Source organism: Lissotriton helveticus, chromosome 7 (assembly GCF_964261635.1).
Source record: "Lissotriton helveticus chromosome 7, aLisHel1.1, whole genome shotgun sequence".
In the NCBI taxonomy this organism is placed as follows: Eukaryota; Metazoa; Chordata; class Amphibia; order Caudata; family Salamandridae; genus Lissotriton; species Lissotriton helveticus.
The window spans coordinates 1,701,448,115-1,701,461,545 of NC_136068.1; the positions used below are offsets into that span (position 1 = coordinate 1,701,448,115).

General features: G+C 43.7%; 1 pseudogene; it reads right to left on the bottom strand.

The window, feature by feature from the left end:
- LOC144769647 (IgGFc-binding protein-like) overlaps positions 1-13,431 on the bottom strand; it is a 1,000,379-nt pseudogene that overhangs the window by 12,136 nt on the left and 974,812 nt on the right.

A 13,431-nucleotide genomic window follows, 5' to 3' on the forward strand; every position in this document is an offset into this window, starting at 1 on the left:
TTATATATGAATTTAGACATCAAAATGAATACAATTGAATGAGTATAACCAGGAATATGGATTTTTGAAGCAATAATAAATCAGTGCAATTCACTACAGTAAAAATGTACCACTGCGATCAGCTACAAAAAGCATAAGTGACAATCAGTCACTTGCAGGTCGAGTTACGTGAAACCCACAGAGGGTTAAAGTGGTGTGGATCCCCGGACCAAGCCAAACAGTGATTTAAATTGTACCTGGCCCAACAGGCCTGGGTGCAGAGCTGTCCTGGCTGTCCTTGGTCCTGAAGCGGGAGCTGACTGAGAGCTGGGCGTATGGCTTATACAGTGCTGGGGAAGAAACACCTGGAAAAGGTCAACATCAGGGCCACTGCTGTTGTCTGTGGAAGGTGCTGCATGGTTCTCTCTTGTTGCAGCATCGAGTAAAGATGGTGGTACCAAACTGGTTAGCAAAAAGTCTTTGCAACGGTAGAGGCAGCTCGATGATGCTTCCACGTCCAGAGGTCCAGGGGTCCAGGGGAAAACGGTATCCACCTGAAACTTGCTGTAGGTCAGGACTGTGTTTCTCACAAGGCACTGGACTATCTACTTTTGGGAGCTCCCTCAGAGACCCTAATAGCCAGTGATTCTTGGGTTCTGGGAGTTTGTTTTTTCCTGTGGGCTGCAGGGTACGAGTGCCACTAGTCCAAGGCAGTATGGAGTAAGTTGCTTTGGCGCTAAGAGGGGGTCCCCCTGTATGGGAAGCCAGTCTTTGTTCCAGGATGAGTCGCAGTCATGCAGTTGCAGGTTATTGTGCCTTTGCTTTGTGCAGGTCCTTAAGTTACAGACTAGCCTCTCGTCTTTATCCTTGGTTGCTAGTTTTCACAGATCTGAGGTTCTGGTGTCAGGGGTCGCCTAAGTGGCTAATCTGCCCCTGATGTGACCACATCAGGGGGTGTGTCTCCCATTTTCTACCCAGAACACTTTACTCTATAATTTTAAAACTTGCTGACGTCTTCCTTGACTGTACAGACCAGGTAGCCCACCCTAAGGGTATGGCTAGCCTTCTGGGAGTTTATGACTCCTGATTAACTAATTTTCCTGCCTGCCAAGGTGAGAATGAGCCTGAGGCAGCGGGAGAGTGTCTTCTTCCTTTTGGAAATAAGCCTCCATAAATATCAGAGGCGGTTCATGCTTTGAAGTTCAGCTCCTTGATATGCCACATTGAGTCCGGGATGCTTGCACCCAGTGGCAGAGTTTCTGGCGGTGAGCAACTCAACTCCTTTCCAACCAGGCCCCTTGCATCTAGGAGGCTTACTTAGGATGGTGGAGTTTCAAGTAGTTCTCTTTGCAAGGCTTTCTCAAGCTGAGCCTCATGAGTCCTGGAAGCTTGCTCTCAGCGACATAGTTTCTGGGGGTGAGCATGCCCCTCCACAGCTGGACCCCTTGATTCTGGGAAGCTTGTCCCCAGTGGCTGAGGTTTCAAGGGTGGGCAACACCTACGCCTCTGCAGACGGGCTTTTTTGTCTGAGGGGTTTGTGCCCACTGGTAAAGTTCTGGAGATAGGAGCTGCCAGCCCCTCTGCATCAATGCCCCTTGGAGTTGTAAAGCTTGCTCTAGCCCCTCCAAAGTTGGGCCCCTTGAATCTTGGGCACTTGCTCACAGAGGCATATATTTCAGGATTGGGTGACTGTTGCCTCTCATCAGCCTGACCTCTTTGATGTAGGAAACTTGTTTCAGGCAGGAGAGTTTCCCTCACCCTCTCCATAACCAGGCCCTTTGAACTTACAAAGTTTCCACCCATCAGTTGAGTTTCGAAGGTTGGGCAGCCTGGCCCCTCCACAGCCAGGTGGGTTGAGTCCTGGAGGAGGTCAGAGGTGGTGTTTCTAGGGGTAGGCATCCCGGTCCCTCCACATCCAGAACACTTGAGTCTGTAAAGCGTTCACATGGCAGCTGAGATTAGAGAAGTGTATGTTCTGTGAGCTCTATCTCTGAGAAATGTGATACTGGTGGAACAGGGGGCAGGCAAATCATTCTAGAGCTGTGTCTCTTGAGTCCGAGATGTGTGTACTCATAAACAAGGTTTCTGCGGGTGGGTCCCTTGAATCTGGTATGTTTGCAGTTGACAGCAGAGGTTCTGGAGATGTACTCCACCAGCCCCTCTGCAGTAGGGCTCCTTGTGTCCAAGAAGCTTGACCTAATCTATGGAGTTTCCAGAGGCAGGAGCTGCTAGCCCTTTCTACAACGAGGCCCCATGAATCTGGGACGGTTGCCCCTAGTGGCAAAGTTTGAGGAGTATATGCCATGAGACTCTCTGTATCGGGTGTTTTCAGTCTTGGAAGCTTGAACCTTGTGGTGGAGTTGTTGCTTCCACGGCAAAGCATCTTGACTCCAAGAAGTTTACTCTTGGTGGTTCAGTTTCTGGGTCCAGACCCCGATACAGCATCCAATAATTATCTGAACTGGTTACTTTGCGCCTTCAGTTCTCTTGCGCCTCCCAAGTTGATCTCCCCCAACCGAATTACCCCTTCGCCCCTTGGTTCACAGAGCCCCTTAGATTACAGAGACAGCATTGTAGAAACCTAGAAAGACACTGGCACAAACACTATAACCCCCACGACAAACAAAGCTACAAGGACGCTTTGGCCATATACAAACGCCATATCATCTCAGAGAAGAGCAACTTCTATCTAACTCAAATCGAATCTGTTGAAAACTCTTCCAAATAGTTGTTCCAGGTTGTCAACAAACTCTCCAATCCCCCACCTGTCCAAACGCTGACACCTCACAAGCCCTTTGTAACTTGCTTGCCAACTTTTTCGCCAACAAGGTCACTACCATGTACTCGGCTTTCACTTCTCACACTTATCCGAACCCCAGGAATCCTGACCCACACTTCATTACCACCACCTCTACTTTTTCAAATTACCATCAGGTCTCCCCCGAACATATCTCTCAATTAATCTCTTCCACCAGATCAGGATCCCCTCTGGACCCTTGTCCACCGTCCATCCTTAAACTCATTCCTGACGCCATAACCCTTTCTCTCACCAACATCTGTAACTCCATGTTCCTCTCAGGCTCCTACCCCTCCGTCTGGAAAAAGCAGTTATCAAACCCCTTTTAAAAAAAAAACACTCTCGACCCCACAGCCTCATCGAACTATAGACCTATTGCCTGTCTCCCATTTCCATCCAAAATCTTTGAAAAACTAATGAACAGATAATTATCGGACTTCATCAACCAAAACCACCTTCTTGACGACACTCAATTCGGATTCAGACAGGGTCATGGAAATGAAACAGCCCTCATAAAGGCATCCGACGAGATCAGGAAGATTCTAGATCAAGGCTGCGCGGCAGTCCTGATACTTCTGGACCTGTGTGCGGCCTTTGACACGGTCGATCACGCCACCCTGATCGACCGTGTCTTACCCTTGGGCATCAACCACACAGCTAGGGACCTCCTAGCCTCTTTCCTTACCAACCGCACCCAATCAGTAAAGCTAGGCTCCTTCTATTCACCTGTCATCACTCTCCCGTGTGGGGTGCCCCCAGGACCCTCGCTAAGTCCAACCTTATTCAAAATTTATGTCTCGGACTTGGCGAGGGTGATCAAATCTCCGGTTTGAGTTTAACTTCCTATGCTGACGACACTCAGCTGGTACTAGCAGTACACAAGGACGGGGAAGCAGTTGCGGCCAGATTCCAGGAGGGAATGCTAGGCATCAGCTCCTGGATAACGAGGAACTGTTTAAAACTAAATTCCAATAAGACGGAGGAAATGACTTTCGGCAACCTCTCTCCAGGGTGGTCCCCTACTTGGTGGCCCAATGAGATGGGTCCTCCACCAGAACCCGTCACCAAGGTCAGAAATCTTGGGGTCCTGTTTGACGATAAACTCCTCTTCAATCACCACGCAAATGCTGTTGTCTCCTCCGCTTTCTTTACCTTAAGAAAAAATAAGAAACTACTCCCATATCTCCCAGTCTCAGCCGGCAAAACTCTGATCACCACCCTAATCTTTTCTAAAACTGACTATTGCAACGCCCTCTTGCTTAATGCCCAAAAAAAGGTCCTTAACAAGTTCCAGTTGGTTCAGAACGCTGCAGCCAGAATTCTACTCGGCATCCCCAAGTTTAAATCCATCACACCGTTCATTTGCCAACTACACTGGCTGCCTATCAGAAGCCGGACCAAGTTCAAAGCATTATGCATCGCCTACAAAGCTATCAATAATTCAGGACCTCAGTTCCTAAAAAAGCTTTTTGCCTATACACACCAAACAGACTGCTACGTTCTTCCTCAGCATATCTTCTACCTGTCCAACGGACCAAGAAAGCCTCCTGGGGAGACAGGAGCTTCCTAGTCTCCACGGCCAGACTCTGGAACTCCCTCCCTCTCCACATTAAAACCAGTCCCACCCTCACCACCTTTAGGAAACAACTAAAAACCTGGCTTTTCAACCAATAACCACCCTCTGCATCGTGTTCCTGTCTGATTCTAAGCCTACAAGCGCCGAGACACTCCAGGGTATTTGCGCGCTATACAAATCGCCCAAACATAAACATAAACAGACATTTGACCCCGTCACAGCCAGTCACCTTGAGTCCAGGAAGCTAGCTCCTGGCAACAGAGTTTCTGAAGGCGAGTGCCCCAACTCCTACAAAGTCTGGCCCCTTGTGTCTCCCTGCAGCAGAGTTCATGGGGAAGATGAGTCCCTCCATAGCCAGACCCATTGAGTCCAGTAAGCTTGCTCCTGGCAGCAAGCTTCTGGGGTAGGTGCCTCATTAAAATGTGTGCAGTTCCAAGACAGTGTTTCAAGCTATCTGTTTTTTTTTGCAGTTGTTCTTTTCCATGGAGTCTATTCTAAAGTACCAGACTCAAAATGTGTGCAAATTAGGTTGTCCAAAAAGGTGAAGAAAGAAGGAAGATGTTTCTTTCTGCAATCTGGAAAGCTTGCATCTTGCAGAGGAATTTGATGGGGTGGGTAAGTCCCTCAGCAACCAGACCCCTTGAGGCTGGGAAGTTTGGACCCAACTGTAAAGTTTCTGGGAGAGGACACGCTTTAATATGGATATCGATGTGTTTTTAGCGACAAAAATGAACTATTATTCTTATTAATAGAATCACCAATCCCGAAATCCAAATCTACCTCTACAAGTAAGTATGTATTCAGGAAGGCCCTGCGACCTAGCTGGGGATTAATGATTGATGGGTCACAGGCGGGAGGGTGCATAGCTGGCAGGCAATAACGTGGGCAAGAAACTCATTGTCATTCCCACAGATAGGCACAGCAACATCACAATAGTTAGGAGAGATTGCCCCACATGAAGCACACGTTCCGAGGGGATACAAGCGCTTCAGAAGAAACCATAAATTCAGATGCCACATGAGTTAGGAACACATAGCCAATCAGCATCTAGCACAGATAGTTATCACACACTCTCCATGCTGGAAATCTGGACACATTCACCAGATTGTGTCCTCACAAGGGCGAGACCCACCTATAGTAACCATTGGCCATTAAATTATGACTCAAAGAGAGCAACCATCATTCCTCACCATGTATGGTACACCGGACATGTTTACGGCTTGATGTAACATTTTATATAAGACCAATGCGAATCCAATGTAAATTGAGACAGTCCTCAGACCTCGCTCCTCTAACCGTCTCCTGGCCGAATTGTTAAATTAAACAAAACTGTTCCTGTTTTCTCAAACACTTCTTGTGTTCTGTTTTATTAAGGAATTCAAATCTGAGCAGCTAGAACCCCTATGCAGCCAGGCCCCTTGAGTCTGACAGCAACGTTTCTTGGGGCAGTGCCATCAACTCTGCTGCCATCAAAATATTGAGTCCAAGAAGATTGCAACTAATGGTCGAATTTCGTGAGGCCGATAAGTTCCTCAGCAGCAGGGGCTTCTTGAGACACAGAAGTTTGAACGCTAGGGCAGAGTTTGTGGGGGCACGAGTACCTCAGCAGGAGGGTCCTCCCTGAGTCCTGAAAGCTTTCACACTTCAGTGTGTTTCCTGGAGAGGCCTCCTTCAGCCCCTCTACAAATGGGCCATTGTGTCTGGGAAGTGTGCACCCTGCAAAGGTTTTCAGGGATAGGCGTCCCCATCTCCTTAACATTCGGGCCCTGTGAATTTGGGAAGCTAGGCCCCAGGGGTGGAGTGTCAAAGGGGAAACATCCTTTACAACGCAACTTTTACAACGCACTACCATTACGACACAACTTTTACAACGCAAGTCATTACAACGCATTGCGCTGGAGGGCGCTCTAGGATAGGGAATAGTTTAATTACTATCCAACACCTTCCCTACTATCCACGGGGACTGGAGTTGGAATAGTAAATTAAACTATTCACTTTCCAGCGCCCCCCAACGCAAGTCGTTGTAACGACTTGCGTTGTAAAAGTTGCGTCGTAATGGCATGCGTTGTAAAAGCATGTGTTGTAACGACATACATCCGTGTCAAAGGATTGGCAAATACAGCCCCTCTATACCTGCTCCCCTTGTTGCCAGGAAGCTTGCTCCTGGCAGTAAAGTTTTTAGGGTGGTAGTCTACCAGCAGCCAACCCCACTGCACAAGGCCTGCACAATGGTGGGTGATCACAGGAACATTTTAATTTTATTTTTTGCTTTCCTTTTTTTGAATCGATGGATCTACAAACATCTACAGTACAATCTACAGTAGACTGCTTTGCTAGGAAGTGTTAGGATCCAGAAATCCATGCTCTTAATCCGCAGATACCCTGACAAAATGTACATTTAAAAAAACATTTTAGCATAGAAGAGGACCCCAACATGGGGCTAGGTTTCAGGGTGTGCTCACGCTGCCCGCTCATGTGCCCCTTCCTTATTTTGTCTAGGACACAGGAACTGAGTCATTGAGTCCCATAACAGTGGTTGCACCATTTGTTTCTCATGTTCTGGGCAGCCAATCAAATCCTTTGGAATCCGTGAAGCTAACTTTTGACCCATGGATCAAAAATTGGTCGACAGGAGAAAAGCTACCTCAGCCAATCGAACTTCGTTATATTTTTAATTGTGGACTCGTGAAGAATCCTCACATCCTAAACTGTCAACATAGCTATAACTAAGGGTATAGACCTTCATGTCCAACCCAAGTCCCTCTTTGAACACTAATTTCTGGAAAACTACAGAATCGATTTACAGCAAACCAACAAAAGCGCAATCCTTGAGTATGCATCTCAATTTGCGCCAAGCTTGGTGTAATTCAATTCAGCTGTTTTGTCTGCATCAATGACGAATCGTTCATATAAGCATTTTAGGAACCCTCCTTTTTGTTTTCTCCTGCAGTATCAGTACACAACTTTCCCTGAAGAAACCAAAGTGGTTTTATTTAATAATAAGTTGTGTGCAGTTTCATCAAACACTAAAGTAATTAAGAGAAAAAATGCCTTTCCTTTTGAAACTCAGTCCAAATCGTAGCCACACTAACGCTAACAACTCAAGTGTAATGTGTGTTTCATAGTTCAAAAAAAAAATAGAGAACTGAAGGATAGATTTAAGAACACCTTGTTGCGCTGCATTACATGACAAGGAAAGGGCACGACTGCCTCGTATTTATGTCAATACAGAGCATTTCTGTTCTTTCCCATGGGCTCGTGCACAATTGACTGGCTAGAGCCAACTCAGGTGTCTGCATTGCATGCAGGATTATTTTTGTGCATGAAGGTGAACTCACTGCACAAAACAATCCTAAGAGGCATATTCCCCTTTCTATGTGTGCTGCAGAATGCAGCACACATAGAAAGAGAAAGAAACGCGGAGAACAGAGATATTTCTCCTCATTAAGCCTTCCCTGGTAAGGTGTCAGATTTTGGCGCATTTTCAAGTTTACAAGTACTTTTAAATATGGGAATGCGTCAAAATCCAGGGGAGTCGCATGGGAACACCCTTGCAAAGCCCATGGAACACCATCTCAGCCATTTGCTTGCTGGGATGGTGTGCCACGTAAAGTGTTATTGATTGGATCATGAATCTGACTCGGGTTTGCATCAGGCATGTATCACATTGCTGGTGCAAACGCAGTGCACACCTCTCATAAATATGCTCCTGGATGTAGAGTAGGCTAAGATACTCATCAAACATAGGAAGTTTATCTCTGTACCCCTTTCTTGGGTGCTTTATTTAGTGTGGATTCATTGGATCTCGCGTATGAGTTTGTCCAGGACATGTGAAAAAGGATATCCTCTACTCCTTTTTCATGACACAGATTAGTGAGGTTACCTTTGTGGGTTTTTACCCTGCCCATTTGAGCTCACATGCACACACACTCACACACAAATGGATACATATATCTACATATAGTACACATTATTTTACAGACAGGCAGGGGCTCCATTCTTCAAAATACTAAGGCAAATTTTGATAAAATAAATGTATATAATAGATTCATGATTTGCATGACACAAATGGCTTGAACGTGCGACTCACCATGGTGTCAAGTCTTCCGCCTTCCAGGAAATTATCACATCTGTAACTCCACTGGCCATTTCTCCATTTGCGAGCTTCATGTCATCAACGATGTCTCCATTGAAGTTTCCACAGGCTCCACACAATGTGTTCGCCATATCTGAAGTGACTGTCACTTTGACTGATCCACTCGTGCTGAACTGAACTGTGATCTTAGATGCAAATGTAACCACCACAGCAATGCTGTGAATGTTAATCGACAAGGCTTCTGATATCACTGCTGGGAAGCTGACCTCACGTCCATTTACCTGAAATCATGAAAAGATTCTGTTAGCTTGCAGCAGATAGACCTCAATGAAGCACCTACAGCTTATTGAATTTAAGAATGAGAGTGTCTGCTTGTCCTTCCGCTGCCTGAACATCGTAGCGGAAAATCTAGTAACAGATAAGAGACAGTTTGTGGAATGAACAGAAGAACTAGAAGAGGAGGCTATTAGCCTAAAGTGAACACTAAAGTTATGATTTTACTTCGCTCATCGGGTAGAAGTCTATTAGCCCGCATGTAGACTTTACTGTTCTTCAACGTTGAGCTATGTAGAACTTCATATTGTGCCTGAGGGAGTTATGAGTTATTTTGCATGTAGATACACACGCCTTTACAGATGCAGACACTTAATCAAGCCAATTGAAAGCAATATATTTGCAGAGGGTCTCCAAAGCTCCTTTACATTCCAAAAATAGCTTTGTCACACATAGGATTTAGTCCTAATATTTCTCCAAAAGAACAGTTTATTTTACCCCTGTATCTGATCTCCAATTCATTGCACAAAAATTCACGAGCCAACATGTTGCACAAAAATCTTGCTTCATCAGGGCTGTCAGTTTCATAAATGAAAAAAACAAAGAAAACATTCATAAATATTTACTTACGGTTGAGTCATTAGTGCATAAACGTTTTCATCTGTTATTATATAAACTTTAACAACCCCAATGCAGTGCATTGACAGATTGAATATTACATATGGTATAAAGTTAATTCATCCTTGTAGCTATCTTTCTTTGGTCAACAACAGAGCACTAACGAGCAAACTCATATGTACAATTTAGAACCGAAAAAGACAATAGAAATGGTCTATGCTTCACATTAGCACCCACCATATCAAAACATTGTTAAGTTGCATCCACTATGACACTAACTCAAATAATTTAGCTGTGCCAGTTCTCTTTAAATGTTATTTTTTTAATGTATCCCACTTCCTCATCCTGTGAAAGATCATCGTTATGATGATGTTCTACAAATACGTACATATCCTCATTAATTCATTCACCCCACCAAGAGAGCCCCTTCTCCACTAAAATTTCTTACAAGAATGAGAACTGATTACCTTCATACTAGCAATGTTTTGTGTGCTACTGTGGTGTTCTTTGCTATCCCAAGGGGGCTTGCTTAGGGCCAGTTGTATGAAGTGTTTTTCCCGTTATCAAACAGGCCGATTCTCTGATTCGACCCGTTTATGAATGCGAAAAAGCCTTTTGGGATGTATCATCCCAAAAGGCATTCGCAAAATAGGGAAGCGTAAAAATTGCAAATGCATTTAAGGAATTACAATTTGTGATTCCTTAAATGACATACAGGAAGCCAAAAAGATTTGCAACCTACCTTTAAAGAATCGCAAATTACTACCAACTTCAAGTTTGCGGTAATATGAGAAATTCACTTTTTTGCATTTTTGAAGGTGCCATGTGGCGTACATACATACATGCCCTTAGAGCATGTATGTGCTCCACATGTGCACACTTCCTTATAGGGGGTGCAACAGGGTGGCCTTTTGGCCCCTCCTATCACCCTTGACTTTGCATTCGGGTTTGGGAGTACCTATTTGGTACTCGCAAATTGGGAATGTCTTCCAATTCATTCCTATTTATACGAATGAATGGGGTAGGTATTCCTTAATAGTGAATCGCAATTTGCGATTCGCTATTAAGGAACATGTAGGATTCGCAATTTGTTTTGCAACTCCTAACTACATTGCATTTTGCATTTCTTAAATAGCAAATCGGTAAAATTCTAGATTTCCATGAACATACATAAGTATAAATAAAATCCTCATTTTAAATCTTTTCTTCTGTAAAATGTTGTACAATAGTTCAAAGCTATCACCTACTTGAAAAAAATAAGTCTAGTTCAATGTTGAACCAGCCTGTTCTGTGACTTGTCCCCACTGTAGAGGCTCAAAAAAACACTCATGACATGGAGTCAATGTCCCTGTTTCCAGAGGACAATGATTTTGCCTCTAGGCTCAAAAAGATGGGGTTTTGTTAACAACTAGCTTCTTAACAAGGATTACCTATCTGGCAGGGATACAGGAACAACTGGCAAAGTGAAGGACAGCCATAGCAGTTTTCTTTTGACTTGGCAATGGTAAATGGGGCTGGCATGATCTGCTGTCATTCATTTCTAGGGCAATCCTAGACTTTCTGACTCCAGTCCCAGCTGGACTGACTGGGAGAGAACACCTGACCTAAATAGGGAAGGTTTTTTTTTTACAGGCAAGCAAATTGCTAATTTTAAGTCCAAAATGATGTGATGCAAAAAGAGATGGGCTGAAGGGAGAAAGCAGTCAACACTGGGTAGGAAACATTTTCCAATCACTGACAAGCACACCGGACAAGACTGATATCTCTTTACCTCCTCCTTAGAACAGACCTCAACCTGGAAAGACAGCATTTGAAGAAATAAGGCCCGGCTGGAACAAAAGGAATGAAGGAATCCAGACTCTTGCTGACACCCAGGTACTTGAGTTGCATTTTAAGTGCAAACTGGCTATTGGTTGCTACATCCATCTATAGAAAAAGGAGAAGTACACTTGACTCCAAGAAGGCTCACCTGACCACTGAGGATTGGACCTGCAAGAGTGCTGGATGAGAGGAAGTCTTCCTGCCAACAAGCCTGCCCGACGGCTGGAATGACCAGCAAACTATCACAGCAGTCAGGAAAAATTGGGACTTTGTTATTTTTTTCGATTTTTGGAGGACCAAGACCAGATGCTAATTCTTCCCATGAGGAGTCTGCATCCTAGAAAGGCAAGCAAACCAGGGCCATCCTGCTGAAAACAGATTGATTAAACTTAAGGTATTTAACCTTGTGGAGGCGTTCCTGGCTCTAACTCCTATTGATTATGCGAACCAAACAAGCAACTAAGTTCAAAGATGAACCCAGGGTCGGGTTAAGGTGGCAACTTTATTCAAATAGAAAAAGTGACTGTGTGGCTATATAATCCAGTTTTATACCAATCTGAGCATTTGACATTTGGCATCAAAACCAACAGCTTCAGAATGAGCACGTCTTTGGCTTGAACCTTGGAAGTTGTGTTTCTTGAAAGACTTTGAGCACCAAAAAGTGTATTAGTCCCAATGTGAAAACTTGGACAGAGGCAATCCACATGCTGCAATCGACTTCTCCACTTTTATGGGCAGCCTTAGATAATGTCTAGGGTTTGTTGAAAAGTAAACTGACATTTTTAAGGTGCTTGACCTTTACTATGCACTGTTTGTCTAAAGAAGGTTTTAATTATTTCCTTGCCTGATCTAATTTTAATTATTTGCTAATTAACATTTTAGAATAATTTGGAATTTTCATTGTATTGGTTTCTTGACTTTAAAATTGTTACTTCTGCTTCTCAGGGGAATTACCTGTTGCTGGTGCTACTGCTACCGGGGTTGAGCAGAGGTTAGTTACATTCATTTGTAGCCTTACGGGATTGATTTTATTAGGTTGGTAGGGGTATCTCCCTTCCAAATTAATGGTATACTTTCTGGCAGTTTCTCTACTAGGAAAAAGTAAATGGGATTAGAAATTAGCAGACCATAAATGGAGCATAGAATGCAACCATGGGTAGACTATGTAAACTTTAAAATAATAGAAGTCAATAAAATGCTTAGAACCTACAGTACTCCTACTACATTGTGCAGGAAAAAACGGATGATCTGATAACTGTTCAAAATGTAAACCCTAAACCAAATATATTTATGTGATATGGCAGTGTCCCGAAACTCAGGAATTGTAGGGCAAAGTGCATGTATGTGTGTATTTCTAAAAAGCAAAGTGTCTTTGTTTGGCACTGTGGAGGCCCAAAAAACAAAGACGTAACCATCGACGGATTAAAGTGGTAGTTGTGTTCTGAGAGGGGTGTGGACTATTACTGTGCCATGATGTAGTGTTCTTTAAGAAAGTGCTTCTTCAGTTCTTTCCAGAGTTGGAGCAGGGATGCAGCAGTTCTGATTGATACCGGAATGTCACAACCCATCTTGTGTGGATAGATGGACAAGGCCTGTTGCCATGTTTGTTATTTTCTTTTATGTTGCATTTCTTCATCTCCAGTCTTTTGGACTCCCGGCTTCAGATATGAAGAGAACCACTGAAAGTGGTGAGATCGTCAGCCAGATAGGCTAGGTAGCTTTGTGGTAATAAAGTGTTAGAAACGCTGGTCAAATAAGTGGAGTTATATAAAGTAATCAATCACTAACCATGCCCTTTGAGGTCAATCCATAAAACTAAGCAAAATAAATCAAACAGACAAACTAAGCAAACTGGGGCTAATTCTAGTAAAGAGACAGAAATCCATGAAATGACTTGCACCTACACTTGAGTTGTGGCTAAATGACATAGAGGAGTGGTTGGCATTAGAGGGGTGATAAAAAGTCAACTGATAATCTGCCGGATTGCAATGGAAATGTGGCTATTTGTTCCAAAATAAAATGCACTGGGAAGTTTGTAAAGGCCCTAGTTAGAATAGAGTTGAAATTAACAGTTCTTTGATTTGATTTTTTTTTTTTTTAGAAAATCAAGAAGGTTTAGTTATCAGGATAATATGATTACAACATATTAGGTAATAAAACAGGTAAGTTAGTGTTATAGTTTTCCTTGTTCTCCTTACTATAGGACTCTGTATGCATTGGTTCTTTTAACTGTACAAATACTCATTGTACTATGATATGGGGGGTTTTGGG